Genomic DNA, 23571 nt, shown 5'->3' with positions numbered 1-23571 from the left:
ACCTGTCCTGTTCTTTACTTCACTCTACCATGTTCGCCTCCTTGCTGTTTCTTGAACATATGTGTACACTCTTCCCTTAGGTTTTTAATTTATCCTTTCTGTATTTGAAATGTTTTTCCTCCAAATACTCATACAGCTCACACCCTCATGTCCTTTGGGTCTTAACTTAAATGTCACCTTCTTAGAACACAAGAGTATTCCCTGATCATTCTCACTTCTTACATTTTTTTTCTGCTTAATTTTTTTTCCTGTAACTGGTACCATGTAACATAATTTACACTTTGCTTATTTATCTGATTATCTGTTTCTACCCCTAAAATGTAAGTTCCTAAGAGACTTGAATTTGTGTCCATTTTATTTTCTCTTATTATCTCCATGGCCTAGAAAATTGTCTGACAATTAGTTGGTACTCGATAAATACATGTTGAACAAAAGAATTCATGTTCATGGCATGATGAATAAAAGTGTAGTAAATACCTAGTGAATAACTAGACAGCAGGTAAAATAACTAGATATTCAAACAGCATCATAGGCCAATATTAAGATTCAATGTTCAGGGAAATAAAGTAAAATAAAGAGTATAATCTTTGCATAGTAACATATATTCTATTTTGAAATCCATCATACTGAAGCAAAATCATATTTCTTGCAAGTACATCTAATTATATAAATAAGCAGAGTGAGAGGAGAAAAGAATGTTCATGGGCAGTGCAGGGAAAAAATAATACAAAGTAAGAGGGAAACATTGCATGGACTGATGAAGATAGAGTGCCATGAGCTGAGAAACATGAGTAATCCAACTCTTAACACCCAGGGTCCCAAAATAACCACACACTGAAACAAGAATCACTCTTGCTGCAATGTGGAGACTTATAGGAGAGCAAAAGTCAATCTAGAATGACCAGATATTAATCTATTGCAATCATTGAAGTAATATGTGGGGATACAATGGTATGAACCTAGAAATTAATAACAGGAGAAATCACAGAATATTAACAAGTATATGGAAATTAAACAACATGCTCCTGAACAACTACTGGGTCAAAGAAGCAAGTAAAGGGGAAATTTAAAAATATACTGAGATAAATGAAAATGAAAACACAAAATATAAAAACTTATGAGATGCAGTAACAGCCATTTTAAGAGAGAAGTTTATACCAATAAATGCCTGCATCAAAAATACAGGAAAAAAATTAAGAAAGATCTCAAATAAACAACCTAACATTACACATCAAGGAAGTAGACAAAGAAGAACAAACTAAGCTTAAAATTAGCAGAAGGAAGAAAATAACAAAGATCAGAACAGAAATAAATGAAATAGAGATTAGAACAATAGAAAAGATAAACAAGACAAAGACTTGATTTTTAGAAAAGCTAAACAAAATGAACAAATTCTTCATTAGATTAGGGAAGAAGAGAGAAGACTCAAATTTTAAAAAATCAGAAATGAAAGAAGAGATGTTATAAATGATAACACAGAAATACAAAGGATCATAAGAAACTACTATAGGCAATTACATGCCATCAAATTGGACAAACTTGAATAAACAGATACATTCCGAGAAATTTGTAACATACCAAGACTGAGTCATGAAAAATTTGGAAATGTGAATAGATCAGTAATGAGTAAGGAGATTGAATCAGTAATTTAAAATCCTCTATCAAAGAAAAGCCCACGGCCGGGCGCGGTGGCGCAAGCCTGTAATCCCAGCACTTTGGGAGGCCGAGACGGGCGGATCACGAGGTCAGGAGATCGAGACCATCCTGGCTAACATGGTGAAACACCGTCTCTACTAAAAATACAAAAAACTAGCCAGGCGAGGTGGCGGGCGCCTGTAGTCCCAGCTACTCGGGAGGCTGAGGCAGGAGAATGGCGTAAACCCGGAAGGCGGCGCTTGCAGTGAGCTGAGATCCGGCCACTGCACTCCAGCCCGGGCGACAGAGCAAGACTCCGTCTCAAAAAAAAAAAAAAAAAAAAGCCCACAACTATATGGCTTTGCAGTTGAATTCTACCAAATATTTAAGGAAGAACTAATACCAATCCTTTTCAAACTCTTCCAAAAATTGAAGAGGAGGGACTACTTTCCAACTCATTTTACAAGGCTAGTATTACACTAATACCCCAAAGACCTCACAATGAAAGAGAGAATATTAAAGAACAATTACTCTGATGAACATAGCTGAAAAATCCTCAACAAAATATTGGCAAACCATATTTGACAGTACATTAAAAGATTCATTCACCATGATCAAGTGGGTTTTATTCCTGGGATGAAAAGTTGGTTTAACATACAGAAATCAATAAATACAATTCACCGCATTATGAGAATAAAGGAAAAAGACCACATGATTATCTCAAGTGATGAAGAAAAAGCATTTGACAAGAAAACAAATAACCCTAATTAAAAATGGGCAAAGGACTTGAGTAGACATTTTTCAAGGGAAGACACAGAAATGGCCAACAGACATATTTTTAAGTGCTCTACATCTCTAGTCATCAAAGTCAGTGTGGCTTTATTTTGCAAAATAAAATCACAATGAGATAAAAACCTCAGACTGTTAGATTGACTACTATAAAGAAGATGAAAGATAACAAGTTTTGGTGAGGACATGGATAAGAGGAAGCCCTTATACCCTATTGGTGGTATTGTAAATTAATATAGCCATTTTGAAAAATAGTATGAAAGTTCCTCAAAAATCTGAAAAATAGAATTATCATACAGCCAAGCAATCTCACTACTATTCACAATAGCCAAGATATGGAAGAAATCTAAATGCCCATCAACAAATGAATGGATTAAAAATGTGTAATATATATATATACACACAATAGAATACTATTCAGCCTTTTTTTTTTTTGAGGCGGAGTCTCGCTCTGTTGCCCGGACTGGAGTGCAGTGGCCGGATCTCAGTTCACTGCTGCAAGCTCTGCCTCCCGGGTTTACGCCATTCTCCTGCCTCAGCCTCCCGAGTAGCTGGGACTACAGGCGCCGCCACCTCGCCCGGCTAGTTTTTTTGTATTTTTAGTAGAGACGGGGTTTCACCGTGTTAGCCAGGATGGTCTCGATCTCCTGACCTCGTGATCCGCCCGTCTCGGCCTCCCAAAGTGCTGGGATTACAGGCTTGAGCCACCGCGCCCGGCCCACTATTCAGCCTTTTAAAAAAACACACACAAAATTTTGTAATTTGCGACAATGTAGATGAACCTAGAGGGCATTAAGCTAAATGAAATAATGTAAACACAGAGAAACAAACACCACATGATCTCACTTACACAAGGAATCTAAAAAAGTTGAACTCACAGAAGTAAAGAGTAGAACAATGGTTACTAGACATGGGGGGTTGGGAGTAAATAGGGATAAGGGAGGCACTGATCAACAGGTAAGGGGGTACAATTAAATAGAAGGAATAATTTCTGGCATTCTATTGGATAGTAAGGTGACTATAGTTATTAATAATATATTGTATGTTTCAAAATAGCTGAAAGAGAGAATGTTAAATGCTCTCACCACAAAAAATGATAAATATATGTGCTAATGACTGATTTTATCATTCCACAATGTATATGTATTTTGAAATATCACATTGTATCCCATAAATATATACAATTATTATTTGACAGTTGAAAATAAAATAAAATAGAATTTTACAATGGAAAAAACAAAGATAGAGTAGTAGATTGGATTAGGAGAACAGTAAAGAGACCAAGGGATTTACTGGAAAGACTATGTGATTGATTGACTATTGGATGAGAGAAAGAAAAGAAAGGTGTCACAATAATTTCCAAGTTTCTGATTCTAATGTTATTATTCACTGAAATAGGGAATGTTAGTGTAGGAATTTCATCATCATTTTTGTTCTGGTTGTATATTTATAACTGTGATCATCTAAACGAAATTCAATCAGATAGTAGTAGTCAATATTTCAGTAGCTTCAAGAATTGCATTTTATGGGATCTACACTATAGTTTCTGTTTAATTTCAACCTCAGATAATAAGATGAATTGAATTGAGTCTTGTTAGCACTTTAGATTATGGGTAATTACTAGATTAAACATACTCCTTAAAGCTTTAGGGTTCAGGAGTTCGTACTTTTCAAAGCAAATTGCTTAAACAACTGAGGTAGTGGGAAACTAAGAGAATGGAGTCTGATAACACAAAACAAAACTCATAGCAATTTTCTGTTGTTGACTGAGGTCAGTTTAGTTGAAGCATCTTGCAAGAAATAAAAACATATTTAAAATAAAATTTTTAAAAATGAATATCTCAAAGTATCGCAATTAATCTTTCCTATTGTTGTTTTAGACATTTTTGTACCTTTATTATAGCATTTATCACATTCTACAGAAGATTGTAATTATTGCTGTTACATCTTTGTGTCTCCTACCCAATTATAACCACTTACTGGGCAAAGACAGTGTCTTTTTTTTTCCCACTCGCAACTCACACACTGTTTATATCTCACTCAGTGTATGTTTGCTGAATTTACTGGTCTTTTAAATTATCAATTTTAACTTCTGCTCAGGCAATTTTTTAATAGGCTGGATCCAAACCAGTTTTCCTGAGAACTAATACAAATGTGAACTTATATTTGATGAACTGGATTGTTAGAGCAAGAAAAAACCCTTTTCTTTCCTACCCATCTTAGGCTCATTGGATGGAGTCTTGTCAATTAGACTGACAAAAGACAGATTGTCAAGAGAAAAACACACTAATTTATTTACTATAAGTTTCACATGACACAGGAGCCTTCCTAAGGAAATAAAGACCTGAAGAGACTGTTAATATTGAATGGTTTTATGCTAGGTGTGATGAAGAGTGAAGAGTCGTGGGAAAATTTGATAGCACAAAGAGATATCATAGGAGAAAGGGCTAAGTGTTGTAAAGTGGGGGTCATTTAGCAAAGTCTGTTCTTTCAGATTCCTCTTGGCAACTCTCCATCTTCAGAGATCAGGATGCTTTCCTCCAGGTACGGGGAGTGCACCTCTCACATGAGGGTCTCATGATCTGCTTAAGGGGAAGCTCAGAGAGTCCTTCTTGCACCTGCTGTTTCTCAAATTCCTTCTGTTTAAAATCGTCAGTATGCCAAGGCAGTATATTTTGGGGTAGTGCTTTCTGAATCTTGTCAATCCTGAAGCATAGGAAAACTACTGACTTGCCTCTGAAGTGACATTCAGAGAATTTGCTATTTTCTTTTCTACCTTTTATTGTCTCCTATTCTTCTTATTGTTATTGTTCTGGCCCAGTTACACACAAGGGGTGATATGATGGTTGTGTTTCACCATCTACTCCTGGTATTTGAAGAGTAACTTCTAGACAAGAAATGGTGATAGAACCGAGGCTTGCATTTTGCCAATCTTATATAAAAGGGGAAAACAAGTAAGAACAGTACTCAATAAATCATCTTAAATGTTTCTCAGTTCCTCTCTACACATTACTTTTTCCTCCTTCCCACCTATTTAATTATTCAGCAAATATTTATTGAGTTTTTTTAGGAAGTGGGGGCACATCGATGAATAAAACAGATTAGAATCTCTGCCCTTGTGAAATTTATAATTCAGAAGAGGGAAACAGACAGTGAAAAATAAGGAGCACAGAAGAGAGAAAGACAAGGGCTGGTTCAGGGGGCGGATCCAGACACAGATATTCATGTTGGAAGCTAATAAATACTGACGGACAAAGGAAAATATTAAATAAAATAAATAGGGTAGGCCATACTGCGAAAACAAGATCCAAACGAAGTGCTGAAGGATCTGCAGGAATTAGCCCAGCAGTTGTCTCGAAGAAAGTATCCTAAGCAGAGAGAAGGCTAGCTCAAATGTCCTAAAGTAGACATACCCAATGTTCCTGAGAAACAGCTCAGAGGCCAATGTGGTTGGAGGGGTGTGAGCTAAGTGGGGCTCGTAGGACATGTGGCAGAGGAGTAAGAGAGAGATAGATCACAGAAAGCCTTGAAGTCTCTTAAAAGAATCTTTGTTTTTACTCTAAAGGGTCATTATAGCTTTCTGAGCAGAGGAGTGACACAGTCTGGCTTATGTTTTTAAAGGAGTTGCTTTAAAGACAGCAACTCCTTTTGGAGACCGGCTGCTGTGTTGAGGATAGATTGGGGCGGGGCGGGGGCAGGGGGGACCTGGAATCAGGAAGACCAGCAGGAAGTTGTCATGGTGATTCAGGTGGGAGATGATGGCAAGGACTGAAATGACAGCAATGGAAGCAGTGCAAAGTGCGCAGCTACTGTTTATACCTTGAAGGTTGAGTCAACAGAATTTCCTAAGAGACCGGATGTGGGTGTGAGAGAACGCGTGAAGTAGGGGAATCACTCCACTGTGTATTGCTTAAACAAGGAGAGGGTTGCAGTGGCCACAAATTAAGATGGGGGTGCTCCCTGAATGTGGGGGCAGGTGGTCAGGAGTTCAGTTTTGAATGCACCGGGTTTGACATGTGTATTCATCATCTCAGATTGTACCTTCTTACTTCTTAGTTGAGAAGGAGCTTGGAAACCACAGTAAATATGGTATTTGTCTGCCTAATCAATATAAATGTGGTATTTGTCTGCCTGATCAATATTCTTTCCTTACAAATTAAGAGGTTCATTTGTAAAAACAATTCAATGAATTGCACAGGGCTACACAGCATAACAATTGTCATGCACAGTTGTTCTTTTGAAGTACTTCTGGGCATTAAATCATAGCCAAGTTCAGAATCCTCTGGCCTGTTTAACTGAAAACCTTCCAGGTTAATAATTCCAGTCGCTGAAGAAGGGGCTTTAAAAAAAACCTCCCTTGTGCTGGTGCATGGTGGCTCACACCTGTAATCTCAGCACTTTGGGAGGCCAAGGTGGGCAGATCACTTGAGGTCAGGAGTTTGAGACCATTGTGGACAACATGGTCTCTACTAAAAATACAAACCCCGTCTCTACTAAACATGGTCTCTGCTAAAAGTAGAAACCCGATCTCTACTAAAAATACAAAAAATAGCCAGGTGTGGTAGCTCACGCCTGTAATCCCAGTTACTGGGGAGGCTGAGGCAGGAGAATGACTTTCTGAAGCCAGGAGGTGAAGGTTGCAGTAAGCCGAGATAGCACCACTCTACTCCAGCCTGGGTGACAGAGTGAGACTCTGTTTAAAAAATAATAATAATTATAATTATTTTTAAAAAAGAAAAAATTGCAAACCTCTCTTGTAATGAAGACATGCAACTAACGTTCATTAAGAGATCATATCATTCTGGACACACTCTCTCACTTAAGGGTCACAACAGCCTTACGAGTTAGGTTCCATAACTATTTTCCCCATTTTACAAAAGAGGTAAAGAAATTATAGAGAGGTTAAGTGATTTGTTAATGAAGTAGTAAAGCTGAGATTTAAACCCAGCATTCTGAGCCTAAAGTTCTGCACTAGACCTTTACCCTTTCACTAAAGTATTCAAGCCCTATAAAAATGCTGTCAGTGCTTGGAAGGGCAATTTTGAAAGCTGGTCACTATGTCACAATTGTATATGTATATGTATATATATATTTGGCACTCCAGGAAGATGAAGGTGGGTTTATAGAAGTGTGTAAGAGTTAAAAACTGGGGAACGGAGATTACTAACACGCCGATTTCAAAGATGAATTTTCCAACTTAAATCTACTGAAGACTCTATCCTCTGGGGAAGGCATATTTAAATAAAACCAAGGAAGGTTTTTTTATAGCATGAAGTGATTCTTTTAAATGAAATTAAGTATATAACATGTTGATCTTGTTCTTTAAGAATAATTTGCTTAAAATTGTCTATAATCAAGAATTTTATAAAACGATTGTATTGATTTTATAATTGACAGACTGGCGTTTACTTTAAAATGTGCCAGTGAGTAAACTGAGTCTTTACTGGCATTTTCACACTAAGTTAAACTGAAAACCAACTTGTTTTTTTCAGCTTGCTTTGCTGTGACTAAAGAGAAGTTTTAAGGAAGCCTGTGTCATAGATTGTCATGATAGCTCGCAACCTTTACTTTCTTTAGATGTGTCAAGTAATTCTAGGGAGTAGACAGTAAATTGGCACATCTTTCCCTTAAGTAGGACTTGTTTGCCTTCAAAGAGGGGAGACATTGCCTCCTCCAAGTAATAGAGGAACAAGAAAACCTTTAAATATAGTCAGATGGAAAATGGCTGAAATGTTCTGTTTTAACATATGCCTTCTGGTATTTTTTATTTTCAAAATAAAAAAATGTGTTTTTCATTTTATTTGTGATAATTAACGCTCTTCATTTGTTTTCCTTTTGTGGTTTTTGACTTTTTCGTTTGATTGAAGAGCCTTTCTTTCAAGGGATTTGTCTGCTCCCTGGTGGCCAGATAAAAAATTGCACCTTCAAGTGTTACCAGACAACCTTAAAAAAAATTATCTTTCAAATTGGCATCAGAAGTGTGTGACCTCACATTTTATCAGCAGATGGATCTTGCATTAAGTTAAATTGTTGTTTCCTTAATCCAACTGATATTCCAAATGTTCCTTTTATTATAACATGTATACAAGGAAATTTCAATATGCTTACTTTCTAGTGTACTCAGCTGTAGTCTGGAAGGTCAGTTGTTAGGGAAAAAGAAGGAGGAAAGCAAGATTAAAAATTATTCCTGGAAATGTGAGAGCAAATGTGCTGGAGTGGAAAGATCAAAGTTTTCTTCTTCCTCTTTGTTTTTTTTCTTCACACACACACACAAACACCCCACAAGGAAAAAGATAAGTTTACCTAGAAACCTGCTGCTTCAGTTCTCCTCTCTACTTTTCCCCTCCTGCCTTTTAATTAAGTCTCCAAGCCCATGAAAAATGTATGGACACCTGGCCTGATGTGTATATCCCAGTACTTTGTGAGGCCTAGGCAGGATGATTGCCTGTGTCCAGGAGTTCAAGACAAGCCTGGGCAACATAGTGAGACCCTGTTTCTACAAAGAAAAACTTTAAAATTAGCCAGGTGTGGTAGCCTGTGCCTATATACCCAGTTACTCAGGAGGCTGTAGTTGTGTGGTGAAGGATGTATTAATTAATTTGTAATTATTACACAATGTGTGTGTATCTCAAATTATCATGTTGTGTACATGAATATATACAATTTTCATCTGTCAGTTATACCTTAAAAAAGCTGAGGAGGAAAAGGTAAGGCATTTTAATGTAATCTGTCAAGACCGTTTTCCACTATGATTGGTTTTCCTTCAAACTTCCCCTTAGAATGGCCTTGGGCATTATGACTTTGGAACAAGAAGTTGTGTTGAAGATATTTCCATTTTAATTGTAATTTAGAAAAACAGTTTGAAAAATTTCAATAAAACAATAGAGAAATTATAGATTCTTGATGTAGATACATGTGAAGGATATTCTTTTGCCATCTTAAAATGTATTTACTAAAGAACCAAAACTCAAATTCAAATTAATGAAATATGAAAAGAAAAATCACAAGAATAAATGATAAAAATCAATAGAAATTACTCTGATAAAAAGAAGTACATTGTAACAACCACAATGAAATCAGATCATATCCAAAAGAGTAACTCATAAGAGGAAAAGATAAGTTTGAATGGAAGTAATGAGTAGGCTCTTGGATTGACAGACAGTGCAATCAAAAGGAAGAGTTGCACACACAAGAAATACTGACTGAAGAAAACACACAAACTCGTAATACATCCCAACTACAGTGAGGACATCAATAACAAAGTGTTTAAAAAATCATCATTTCCAAGAGAATTCATATTAAATTGATAATATTGTGCAAAATTGCCCTCAGAACCTATGACTCATATGAACAGAACTTAATATACCACGCATGGTGGCTCACACCTGTAATCCCAGCACTTTGGGATGCCAAGGCAGGCAGATCCTTTGAGCCCAGGAGTTCGAGACCAGCCTGGACAACACGGTAAAACTCTGTTTCTACAAAAAATACAAAAATTAGTGGGGCATTGTAGTGCATGCCTGTAGTCCCAGCTACTTGGGGTGAGGGCCTGAGGTGTGAGCAACGCTTGAGCTTGGGAGGTCAAGGCTGCCCTGAGCTGTTGTCATGCCACTGCACTCCAGCCGGGCAACAGAGCAGGATTCTGTCTCAAAAACAAACAAAAAACTTGGCAGAGAGTTTCCCAAATTAACCACAATCCTAAAAATTTAATTTGATACCCCAAACAATAAGTAATGAAATTATAATAAATTATTCTAAGCTACCAAATTAAAAAAATTTTTGATCAATCTAGAGGAAAGACTGAATTATCTTTCTGTTCTCTCTATGGAAAATATTATAAAATCAATGTCATATCAAGAGGCAATTCAGAGTATACAGCAAAAATGCATATGTTAGAAAAAAGTATTATGGCGTTTTTAAGGTCGTTAATAAGTGCCATTGTGCAGTATTTCTGGATTTTTTTATTTGTCAACTTCTGAACATTTCAAATTTCTTGTGATTTCTCTTCTCATTCTAAATAAATATATTTACATCTTCATAATTTTTCTTAAAAAACTTATTTTCTGCCTCTCTCCAAATAAGCTTCATGCTCCCCAAAACCAAAATCTATTCCTATACACGCCTCCACTGTAACTCTTAGCAATTGTGAGTCCCTTCTCAATACTTACAAAGCGTGGTCACAGACATACACATTCACACACACACACACTGTCAGGTGTGATTCAATCTCATCTAAGAATAAAGCCTGCGTAATGGTTTTGCATTTGATTAACTAAAAGGCCACTCTCTTAACATTCCATCTCCAGGGTGAATTAATGTCTGTATCTCTAATGTAAGAGACCTGCTTACACCTTTTAAACTTGCTACTCTTCAAGTCTTTCCCACAACCATTCTGGAAAGGGGGAAAAAAACCACCAAAAAACAAAATCTGAACAACCTAATAGCCTCAGTTTCATCTAAGACACCTCTCCCCAGTTTTCATTCAATTTACAGTGCTTCCTGGGCTGCACTGAAATGAGATGTTAGTATTTCTCAAGATGTAAGTATTTCTTGTTAAAAATCATCATCATCATCATCATCATCATCATCATCATCATCATCCAGGTGCTGTTAGTACCAGGGACACTGGACAAGAAAGATAAGCAAGCCACTGCTCTCTGATTTCTACATAGCAGGTTTGTATTTTGTGACAAAGGTAGCCTGTATTATTTTCTGTGCCCAGAAATTTCTAATGGGAATATGTATGATAATGACATCTTTCATACTGTGATGTTGAAACTATCTCCACGGAGTTGACAAGAATTGCATGTCGAGCTCTGGACAGAAATATACTTATAATTAAGCATTAATCAGGCTGCACTCTGGCCCACTTCCTTGTTGTTAAAAGTCGTGTAACACTATATATTGGCCATTTGCATGCTCATTGTTCCATAGGTAGAATTTCTGACATTAGGGTCATTGGCTGTTTAAGAATTGATTTGCATGCCCACTGTCCCCATAGGGAGGATGTCTGACATGAGGGTCATAGGCTGTTTAAGAAATAATTTGCATCCCCATTGTTCCTACAGACAGGATCTCTGTCACTAGAGTCATAAGGCTTTTGTTTAAGACTTTTGTTAAATTTTGTAAAATTTCTCATTTCTTGTGATTTCTATTCTTATTCTAAATAATTTATATCTTTGCAATCTTTCTTTAAGACTTTACTTCTGCTTCACTCAAGATTGTTTTTCAGACCCCGAATTCCAGCAACCAGTTTGAAGACCCCCACAGAAGAATGAGATCAGCAGAAGAATACACCTCATTCATCTCCCTGTCCCATGACTTCACTGTGCACTCTGGAACCAATCAACAATCTCCACACTTCAGTTCACTCCAAAACCCTTAAAAATGTTATCCTCAAACTCTTCAGGGAGATGGATTTGAGGCTCCCTACCATCTCCTTGTTCAGTGTTGGCAAATAAAAAAATCCAGAAATAATTGCAGTGACCCTGCAATTAAATCTCTTTCTCTGCTACAACTCAGTGTCTTGGTGTATTGACTTGCTGTATGCATCAGGCAATGAGCCTATTACAGCTAGAGTAGTCTATCCAATATGAAACAGGAAATAAAATTCTGTTAATGCCATGTTGAGTATTATCCTGTCCTTAAAAGTATATTTGAAACGAGAATTGTAAATCCAAAAGCTTGTTTAAGTACAATAGGCAAATTTTATTGGAATCTATAAATATGACGGACCTCTATTTCTTGGCCTGTCCAGTTTTTTTAGAAGGTTGGAAAAAGTAAATCTTTCCCTTAGAGTTTTGTATGCTCCTCTTGGTCCTGAATTAGGTATTTATCTAAATAGTATAGAATTCGCATTTGTAATTCAGAAGGTAAAGAAGAGTATTAAGGGGGCTTGGTTTAGTTTTAGACCTAGGAAACACTGCAAGCACTTCAATGTGCTGGATGTCCTGCAGTTGGTGGCTTGTGTTGATACTGGCAATGAACCATATTATTGACTAGTTTTTCTTTGTATAGGCAATGAGAAGGATTAGCATATTGGCTTAATCAATTTTTAATGAAGGAGATATATACTAATGACCAAATATTTGATACTGCTGTTGCAGAAGAGCAAAATTTAAATTTTTGAAAGGACAGCATTATTAGGAGAACTACTTTGAGAATTGGATTTTCTATGTAATCCTTTGTTCCCATCTTCTAATTGTCCCATGGCTTTCTTCTTTAGTCTAGGATATGGATGAATAATTAAACGAAGAAATATTTCAGATTCTTGTGCGTATGGATTTTATACATAGCATTCAAGCACTGCTGATTTATCATGAATCGATTGTAGTTTACTTGTGAGCTCAGTCTTTGATCATTTGCTCTTTTGGCTAACTAGCAAGATTAAGTGATTTGTCCTAAATCATGCTCTAAGAATTAAGACTTCATTAATAATGCACTAAGAATTATATACATGCTACAGAAAGCAATCTTGGAAATTCTGTATTTGTCAAGACTCCTGACTGCATGTGACTTAACATGAATCAGTTTATTGGCCCCCTAATGACTACACTGTGGGAATGGTAGAGTGGAGAGATATAGAGATTCTCTTTCTCCACATAAACCAAAGAAATGTAGAATTTAAGACTTTGTGTTTCTAACACTGTAGGAGAGAACCGTTCATTCAGAGCTCTTAATATTTTAGAAACTAGAGATTAATTTAGTAAAAATGACTAGGTCATCAATGTCATATTTGTTTGAATTGTAAAAAGATGCCTCCAGGCAGAAGGATTGAAAAACAAAACAAGAGGGCGGAGCAAGATGGCCGAATAGGAACAGCTCCAGTCTCCAACTCCCAGCGCGAGCAACACAGAAGACCGGTGATTTCTGCATTTTCAACTGAGGTACTGGGGTCATCTCACTGGGGAGTGCCGGACAATTGGTGCTGGTCAGCTGCTGCAGCCCGAGCAGCGAGAGCTGAAGCAGGGTGAGGCATTGCCTCACCTGGGAAGCGCAAGGGGGAAGGGAATCCCTTTTCCTAGCCAGGGGAACCGAGACACACAACACCTGGAAAATCGGGTAATTCCCACCCCAATACTGTGCTTTAAGCAAACGGGCACAGCAGGAGATTATACCCACACCTGGCCGGGAGGGTCCCACGCCCAGGGAGCCTCCCTCATTGCTAGCACAGCAGTCTGTGATCTAACCGCAAGGCAGCAGCGAGGCTGGGGGAGGGGGACCCGTCATTGCTGAGGCTTAAGTAGGTAAACAAAGCCGCTGGGAAGCTCGAACTGGGTGGAGCTCACAGCAGCTCAAGGAAACCTGCCTGTCTCTGTAGACTCCACCTCTGGGGACAGGGCACAGCTAAACAACAAAAAGGGAAGCAACAGAGGCCTGTGCAGACACGAATGACTCTGTCTGACAGCTTTGAAGAGAGCAGTGGATCTCCCAACACGGAGGTTGAGATCTGAGAATGGACAGACTGCCTGCTCAAGTGGGTCCCTGACCCCTGAGTAGCCTAACTGGGAGACATCCCCCACTAGGGGCAGTCTGACACCCCACACCTCACAGGGTGGAGTACACCCCTGAGAGGAAGCTTCCAAAGTAAGAATCAGACAGGTACACTCGCTGTTCAGCAATATTCTATCTTCTGCAACCTCTGCTGCTGATACCCAGGCAAACAGGGTCTGGAGTGGACCTCAAGCAATCTCCAACAGACCTACAGCTGAGGGTCCTGACTATTAGAAGGAAAACTATCAAACAAGAAGAACACCTATACCAAAACCCCATCAGTATGTCACCATCATCAAAGACCAGAGGCAGATAAAACCACGAAGATGGGGAAGAAGCATGGCAGAAAAGCTGGAAATTCAAGAAATAACAGCGCATCTCCCCCTGCAAAGGAGTGCAGCTCATCGCCAGCAATGGATCAAAGCTGGTCAGAGAATGACTTTGACGAAATGAGAGAAGAAGGCTTCAGTCCATCAAACTTCTCAGAGCTAAAGGAGGAATTACGTACTCAGCGCAAAGAAACTAAAAGTTTTGAAAAAAGAGTGGAAGAATTGATAGCTAGAATAATTAATGCAGAGAAGGTCATAAATGAAATGACAGAGATGAACACCATGACACGAGAAATACGTGACAAATCCACAAGCTTCAGTAACCGACTCGATCAACTGGAAGAAAGAGTATCAGCGATTGAGGATCAAATGAATGAAATGAAGCGAGAAGAGAAACCAAAAGAAAAAAGAAGAAAAAGAAATGAACAAAGCCTGCAAGAAGTATGGGATTATGTAAAAAGACCAAATCTACATCTGATTGGGATGCCTGAAAGTGAGGGGGAAAATGGAACCAAGTTGGAAAACACTCTTCAGGATATCATCCAGGAGAACTTCCCCAACCTAGTAGGGCAGGCCAACATTCAAATTCAGGAAATACAGAAACACCACAAAGATACTCCTCGAGAAGAGCAACTCCAAGACACATAATTGCCAGATTTACCAAAGTTGAAATGAGGAAAAAATCTTAAGGGCGGCCAGAGAGAAAGGTCGGTTACCCACAAAGGGAAGCCCATCAGACTAACAGCAGACCTCTCGGCAGAAACTCTACAAGCCAGAAGAGAGTGGGGGCCAATATTCAACATTCTTAAAGAAAAGAATTTTAAACCCAGAATTTCATATCCAGCCAAACTAAGTTTCATAAGTGAAGGAGAAAGAAAATCCTTTACAGATAAGCAAATGCTTAGAGATTTTGTCACCACCAGGCCTGCCTTACAAGAGACCCTGAAGGAAGCCCTAAACATGGAAAGGAACAACCGGTACCAGCCATTGCAAAAACATGCCAAAATGTAAAGACCATCGAGGCTAGGAAGAAACTGCATCAACTAACGAGCAAAATAACCAGTTAATATCATAATGACAGGGTCGAGTTCACACATAACAATATTAACCTTAAATGTTAATGGACTAAATGCTCCAATTAAAAGACACAGACTGGCAAATTGGATAAAGAGTCAAGACCCATCAGTCTACTGTATTCAGGAGACCCATCTCACATGCAGAGACATACATAGGCTCAAAATAAAGGGATGGAGGAAGATCTACCAAGCAAATGGAGAACAAAAAAAAACAGGGGTTGCAATCCTAGTCTCTGATAAAATAAACTTTAAACCATCAAAGATCAAAAGAGACAAAGAAGGCCATTACTTAATGGTAAAGGGATCAATTCAACAGGAAGAGCTAACTCTCCTAAATATATATGCACCCAATACAGGAGCACTCAAATTCATGAAGCAAGTCCTTAGAGACTTACAAAGAGACTTAGACTCCCATACAATAATAATGGGAGATTTCAACACTCCACTGTCAACAGTAGACAGATCAACGAGACAGAAAGTTAACAAGGATATCCAGGAATTGAACTCATCTCTGCACCAAGCGGACCTAATAGACATCTATAGAACTCTCCACCCCAAATCAACAGAATATACATTCTTCTCAGCACCACATCGCACTTATTCCAAAATTGACCACATAATTGGAAGTAAAGCACTCCTCAGCAAATGTACAAGAACAGAAATTATAACAAACTGTCTCTCAGACCACAGTGCAATCAAACTAGAACTCAGGACTAAGAAACTCAATCAAAACCACTCAACTACATGGAAACTGAACAACCTGCTCCTGAATGACTACTGGGTACATAATGAAATGAAGGCAGAAATAAAGATGTTCTTTGAAACCAATGAGAACAAAGATACAACATACCAGAATCTCTGGGACACATTTAAAGCAGTGTGTAGAGGGAAATTTATAGCACTAAATGCCCACAAGAGAAAGCTGGAAAGATCTAAAATTGACACTCTAACATCACAATTAAAAGAACTGGAGAAGCAAGAGCAAACACATTCAAAAGCTAGCAGAAGGCAAGAAATAACTAAGATCAGAGCAGAACTGAAGGAGATAGAGACACAAAAACCCTCCAAAAAATCAATGAATCCAGGAGTTGGTTTTTTGAAAAAATCAACAAAATTGACAGACCGCTAGCAAGACTAATAAAGAAGAAAAGAGAGAAGAATCAAATAGACGCAATAAAAAATGATAAAGGGGATATCACCACGGACCCCACAGAAATACAAACTACCATCAGAGAATACTATAAACATCTCTACGCAAATCAACTAGAAAATCTAGAGAAATGGATAATTTCCTGGACACGTACACTCTTCCAAGACTAAACCAGGAAGAAGTTGAATCCCTAAATAGCCCAATAGCAGGCTCTGAAATTGAGGCAATAATTAATAGCCTACCAACCAAAAAAAGTCCAGGACCAGATGGATTCACAGCTGAATTCTACCAGAGGTACAAGGAGGAGCTGGTACCATTCCTTCTGAAACTATTCCAATCAATAGAAAAAGAGGGAATCCTCCCTAACTCATTTTATGAGGCCAACATCATCCTGATACCAAAGCCTGGCAGAGACACAACAAAAAAAGAAAATTTTAGACCAATATCCCTGATGAACATCGATACAAAAATCCTCAATAAAATACTGGCAAACTGGATTCAGCAGCACATCAAAAGGCTTATCCACCATGATCAACTGGGCTTCAAGGCTGGTTCAATATTCGCAAATCAATAAACGTAATCCAGCATATAAACAGAACCAAAGACAAGAACCACATGATTATCTCAATAGATGCAGAAAAGGCTTTTGACAAAATTCAACAGCCCTTCATGCTAAAAATGCTCAATAAATTCGGTATTGAGGGAACGTACCTCAAAATAATAAGAGCTATTTATGACATACCCACAGCCAATATGATACTGAATGGGCAAAAACTGGAAAAATTCCCTTTGAAAACTGGCACAAGACAGGGATGCCCTCTCTCACCACTCCTATTCAACATAGTCTTGGAAGTTCTGGCTAGGGCAATCAGGCAAGAGAAATAAATAAAGGGTATTCAGTTAGGAAAAGAAGAAGTCAAATTGTCCCTGTTTGCAGATGACATGATTGTATATTTAGAAAACCCCATTGTCTCAGCCCAAAATCTCCTTAAGCTGATAAGCAACTTCAGCAAAGTCTCAGGATACAAAATTAATGTGCAAAAATCACAAGCATTCTTATACACCAGTAACAGACAAACAGAGAGCCAAATCAGGAATGAACTTCCATTCACAATTGCTTCAAAGAGAATAAAATACCTAGGAATCCAACTTACAAGGGATGTGAAGGACCTCTTCAAGGAGAACTACAAACCACTGCTCAGTGAAATCAAAGAGGACACAAACAAATGGAAGAACATACCATGCTCATGGATAGGAAGAATCAATATTGTGAAAATGGCCATACTGCCCAAGGTTATTTATAGATTCAATGCCATCCCCATCAAGCTACCAATGAGTTTCTTCACAGAATTGGAAAAAATGGCTTTAAAGTTCATATGGAACCAAAAAAGAGCCCGCATTGCCAAGACAATCCTAAGTCATAAGAACAAAGCTGGAGGCATCACGCTACCTGACTTCAAACTATACTACAAGGCTACAGTAACCAAAACAGCATGGTACTGGTACAAAAACAGAGATGTAGACCAATGGAACAGAACAGAGTCCTCAGAAATAATACCACACATCTACAGCCATCTGATCTCTGACAAACCTGAGAGAAACAAGAAATGGGGAAAGGATTCCCTATTTAATAAATGGTGCTGGGAAAATTGGCTAGCCATAAGTAGAAAGCTGAAACTGGATCCTTTCCTTACTCCTTATATGAAAATTAATTCAAGATGGATTAGAGACTTAAATGTTAGACCTAATACCATAAAAACCCTAGAAGAAAACCTAGGTAGTACCATTCAGGACATAGGCATGGGCAAGGACTTCATGTCTAAAACACCAAAAGCAACGGCAGCAAAAACCAAAATTGACAAATGGGATCTAATTAAACTAAAGAGCTTCTGCACAGCAAAAGAAACTACCATATGAGTGAAGAGGCAACCTACAGAATGGGAGAAAATTTTTGAAATCTACTCATCTGACAAAGGGCTAATATCCAGAATCTACAAAGAACTCAACAAATTTACAAGAAAAAAACAAACAATCCCATCAAAAAGTGGGCAAAGGATATGAACAGACATTTCTCAAAAGAAGACATTCATACAGCCAACAGACACATGAAAAAATGCTCATCACTGGCCATCAGAGAGATGCAAATCAAAACCACAATGAGATACCATCTCACACCAGTTAGAATGGCAATCATTAAAAAGTCAGGAAACAACAGGTGCTGGAGAGGATGTGGAGAAATAGGAACACTTTTACACTGTTGGTGGGATTGTAAACTAGTTCAACCATTATGGAAAACAGTATGGCGATTCCTCAAGGATCTAGAACTAGATGTACCATATGACCCAGCCATCCCACTACTGGGTATATACCCAAAGGATTATAAATCATGCTGCTATAAAGACACTTGCACATGTATGTTTATTGCGGCACTATTCACAATAGCAAAGACTTGGAATCAACCCAAATGTCCATCTGTGACAGACTGGATTAAGAAAATGTGGCACATATACACCATGGAATATTATGCAGCCATAAAAAAGGATGAGTTTGTGTCCTTTGTAGGGACATGGATGCAGCTGGAAACTGTCATTCTTAGATTCTTGTGATCTTTTATCACAAGAACAGAAAACCAAACACCCGCATGTTCTCACTCACAGGTGGGAACTGAACAATGACATCACTTGGACTCAGGAAGGGGAACATCACACATCGGGGCCTATCATGGGGAGGGGGAAGGGGGAGGGATTGCATTGGGAGTTACATCTGATATAAATGATGAATTGATGGGTGCTGACGAGTTGATGGGTGCAGCACACCAACATGGCACAAGTATACATATGTAACAAACCTGCATGTTATGCACATGTACCCTAGAACTTAAAGTATAATTTAAAAAAAAAAGAAAGAAAAACAAAACAAAAAAAAACTCTCTAGGCAGATGAATTACGAAAGACAAAAGGCATCTCTTTGGGTAAATAAACAATGAAAATCTAAAAAACAAAACACTCTTTTAAAATGATAAACAACCCAAGCCTAACAAACCAGCCTCTCGTTTCCCCTCTTGGCTGGATGCATTTGTGAAAAAAGTATGATCTGCATAATTATAGAATTGATTTTAGAGAGTTCATCGGATTTTTCTGATTCTTGAATAAAGTATTACACTGGACTCTTTTTTTGATGTTGGAGGGCAGTATCTGCCAGGCTCACAATGAAGTCATTAATTTTATTATTACATCTCTCGCACCACCACTTCCCACCCTGGCAACTATAGTGTACCACGTGACCACAAATTCTTGGTCACAGTGGATTGGACACCGGATCTAAGTTGGGCCAATCAGAATTACTTCCAGGCAATTTGCGATTGTCACTAAAAGAAACTATAATCCTCCTTAGAGGTGACGCAGTGTGGGCAGCTTCCATGCACAACATGCAACATTAAAAAACCCAGTATAGGCAAAGAAAGAATGAAGCAGACAGAGAGAAGGGTGGAGAGGAGCTACATAGGGTGGAGATGACCCTCTGCTCTTCTGAAGGCCTTTGGGGTCTGATACATACCCCTGTGTCCCAATTATAAATTCTTCTTTTCCTCTTTACCTAGGTTAAAATGTTGCATTCATAATTCCCATTTCAGAAAGACTGAAAGCCAGACTTTATTCGGTTAGATTCCAAGATATCAAGGAAGAGGAAAAGGGAAGAGCGCCAGGCCCTATTAAACCACAGCTACAGTCACTGCCATTTGAAACTTCCCACCAAACAACTTCCCTATTCTGATTTACTTTCAACTCCCAGGGTGAGTTAGTATTAGGAGGAAGTACCTATCATCCATGATAATCCACCAGCCCTGGGGATTTAGAAGGGAAAGGTTGGAGGTCTCAGTGCTTGAGGATTGGCTGAGCAGGGCTCCAGCTCATCTTAATCTCACTCCTGTGAATACCTGCACTAGGGGCCTGAGCATTCTTGTAGATCTCTGCAGAGGAGGCTGCCCTTAAGTATTATTAAGTGTGAAAGCAGCAAGAAAGAGCAGAATTAAACTGCTTTTCTCTAATGTATCCTTTCACAGCCCAGTGTGTTTTGCCCTAGGCTAGCCTTTTCTTCTCCTTTCACCTCCACATGCCAGTCTAAGATAGCCTTTCTTCTCACAGGAATTATTGTGTTATTATTTCTTAATTTTTTTTTTCTTTTCGATGGCTTTTCTAGAGGAAACCTAACAGTGTGGGTTTATCAGCAATTTTGGCAAGACTCTGAAGTCTACTGAACAGATTTTTGAATAAAAATTATGAACAAAGAAAGTCTAGTAAATTTGCTAATAGAAAAACTGACTATGCCTTGTAGGAAATTTTGTGTGTGTGTGACATTCCATTGTCTACCCGCCAGAGAAGAAAACAATTGGGACCTGTTACTCAAATTGTTCAGTTTTAAAGCAGGTCCATTGTTATGATTGGACTTTATTCACATATAAGCACTTGCACAAGGATGACATAAAGTGAGGATATAGTAGAATGATTACATGTAATGGGTGTACTGAAGAGTCTCTACACCTTGGGGAATAAACAATGTTTTGGGGTTTTTTTGTTTATTTGTTTTTCTCCCATCATTTTCAGCAGTGTTTTCTTGCATTTCTCCTTGCAAGCCTTTTAAACAATATCATCTACAATTTTCTGGTTGCTTATGATTATCAAAATTAAAACCAGTTCCATTTTTTAACACTGCAACGTTTTTATATTTGATCTAAAGTTCTTCTTACCCCTAACATACTTAGTCAGTCCTGCTCAGTGTTGCCCATAGAATGTTTTTGGTCTATGAATGATTTGCTAGTGGTCAGAGGCAAATTAAGTATTTAGATATATGTATATTAATTTGACTTTTATGTAACATCCAATCCCATATAAGCACTTTCTTAAACTCCGAGGCCCTATCACATGGACCCAGTGGCACTGCTGAGGCTCTCTTCCATACATCCTGATAATCACAGGAAATTGGGATGTAGTGGAGATTCGTTCCCATCATCTTCTCAAGCACCACATTTCCTTCAAGCTGTTGGTACAGAACCTGCAGAAGTCTTCCCTAACATAGTGTATTGCTCATATGTGCCCTCACACCTCGAAGTGCAGATCTCAAAGCTCTCTGAAAAGCCCTCATGACATTCAGCTACAGAAACAATAGCACCTTTGAAGAACTCAAGATTACTGCCACTCAGCTTCATCTACCTGGGGAGTCAGTTTCCAGAGATGTTTCCTTATAATCACCTCTTGTCCTGGTTTATTTTTGTTGCTATAAGTGAGTGAACACCTGCTACATCTGGTGAGGGCCTTATTGCTGATGGGGACTCCCTTTAGAGTCTCCGGGTCTTCAATGTAGGGCATCATATGGTGATGAGCATATGAGGGAGAAGCAAAGCGGCTTTGATAATAGACTCAGCTACATGACAAACCATTAATCCATTGACCCACTCATTTATTAATTCATGAATGGATTAACCCATTTGCAAAAGCAGAGTCCACGACCCAATCATCTCTTAAAGGCCTTGCCTCTTAATACTGTTACATTAGGGATTAAGTTTCAACATGAGTTTCGGAGGAGACAAATATTCAAACCATAGCACCCCTACATTTTTTAAAATCACATATATATATTTTTCTTTTTTTTTTCATAGTTTTATGAGGTACATGAGAAATTTGTTACATGTATCTAATGAATACTGATCAAGTCAGGGCATTCAGGGTGCCCATCACCTGAGTACAATACATTTTTGGTTAGTATGATCATTCTACTGTGCTATCACACATTGAATTTATTTCATCTTACCATATTTTTGTACCATTCAACCTACATCTCTTCATCCTACCCCCACCCACCCCAACCCTTCCTAGTCTCTGTTATCTATTTTTCTACTCTCTCTCTCCATGTGTTCAAATTATTTAGCTCCCACATATAAGTGAGAACATACAATTTTTGTGTTTGTGTGTCTGGCTTATTTTACTTAATATAATGTTCTCAAAGCTCATCCATGTTACCACATTTTTTATGGCTGAATAGTATTCCATTTATTATACACATCACATTTTCTTTATCCATTTATTTGCTGATGGTTGATTCAATATCTTTGCTATTGTGAGTAGTGCTGCAATAAACATGCAAGTGGAGGTATCCCTTTGATATATTGATTTATTTCCATTTCGGTAGCCACCCAGTAGTGGAATTGCTGGGTCAAATGGTAATTCTAGGCCTGGCACAGTGGCTCATGTCTATAATCCCATTGCTTTTGGAGGCCGAGGAGGGTGGATCATTTGAGTTCAGGAGTTGGAGACCAGCCTGGCCAACATGGTGAAACCCTGTTTCTACTAAAACAAAACAACAGAAAAAAATAGCTGGGCATTGTGGTGCAGGCCTGTAATCCCAGCTACTCAGGAGACTGAGGTGGGAAAATCACTTGAACTTAGGAGGTGGAGGTTGCAGTGAGTTGAGATTGTGTCACTGCAGTCCAGCCTGGGCAACAGAGTGAGACTCTGTCTCAAAAAAAAAAAGTTACTCTACTTTTAGTTTTTAAAGAAATTTCCATACTGTTTTCCATAGTGGCTCTACTAGTTTATATTCTCACCAACAGCATGTAAAAGTTATCTTTTCTACTCATCCTTGCCAACATCTGTTATTTTTGTCTTTTTAATAAAGCCATTCTGACTGGTGTAAGATTATATCTCATTGTGATGCTGATGTACAATTCTCTGATGATTAATCTTGTAAATTATTCCTAGCTATTGAAAATGGGATTGCCATCTTGATTGTTTTTTCATGTACACGTTGGCTGTATGTATGTCTTCTATGGATAGATATCTATTCATGTACTTTGCCCACTTTTTAATGGGATTGTTTGTTGTTTTTGTCGTGAGTTGTTTGAGTTCCTTTTATATTCTGGATATTATTCCCTATCAGATGAACAATTTGCAAATTTTTCTTCCATTCAACAGAGTGTCTCTTCACTGTGTTGATTATTTCTTTTGCTGTGCAGAATCTTTTTAGTTTGATTAAGTCCCATTTACTTATTTTCCTTTTGTTGCCTTGTCTATGAGTTCTTCCTAGATTTTCTTCTAGTATTTTATAG

The 23571-nt window shown here is 38.2% G+C and overlaps 1 long non-coding RNA gene across 1 annotated transcript; it reads left to right on the top strand.

The window, feature by feature from the left end:
- Window positions 1–7508: 7508 nt before the first annotated feature.
- LOC117091008 lies at window positions 7509–21174 on the top strand. The gene is made up of 3 exons (XR_004440207.1): window positions 7509–7552; window positions 11029–11099; window positions 20071–21174. It is a non-coding gene; the product is annotated as an uncharacterized LOC117091008 (long non-coding RNA).
- The last annotated feature ends 2397 nt before the right edge of the window (window positions 21175–23571 follow it).

Source organism: Trachypithecus francoisi, unplaced genomic scaffold (genome assembly GCF_009764315.1).
Source record: "Trachypithecus francoisi isolate TF-2019V2 unplaced genomic scaffold, Tfra_2.0 Lachesis_group11, whole genome shotgun sequence".
Taxonomy (NCBI): Eukaryota; Metazoa; Chordata; class Mammalia; order Primates; family Cercopithecidae; genus Trachypithecus; species Trachypithecus francoisi.
Note: the sequence above shows the minus strand (reverse complement) of the source record. Positions and strands in the feature narration are given on the sequence as shown.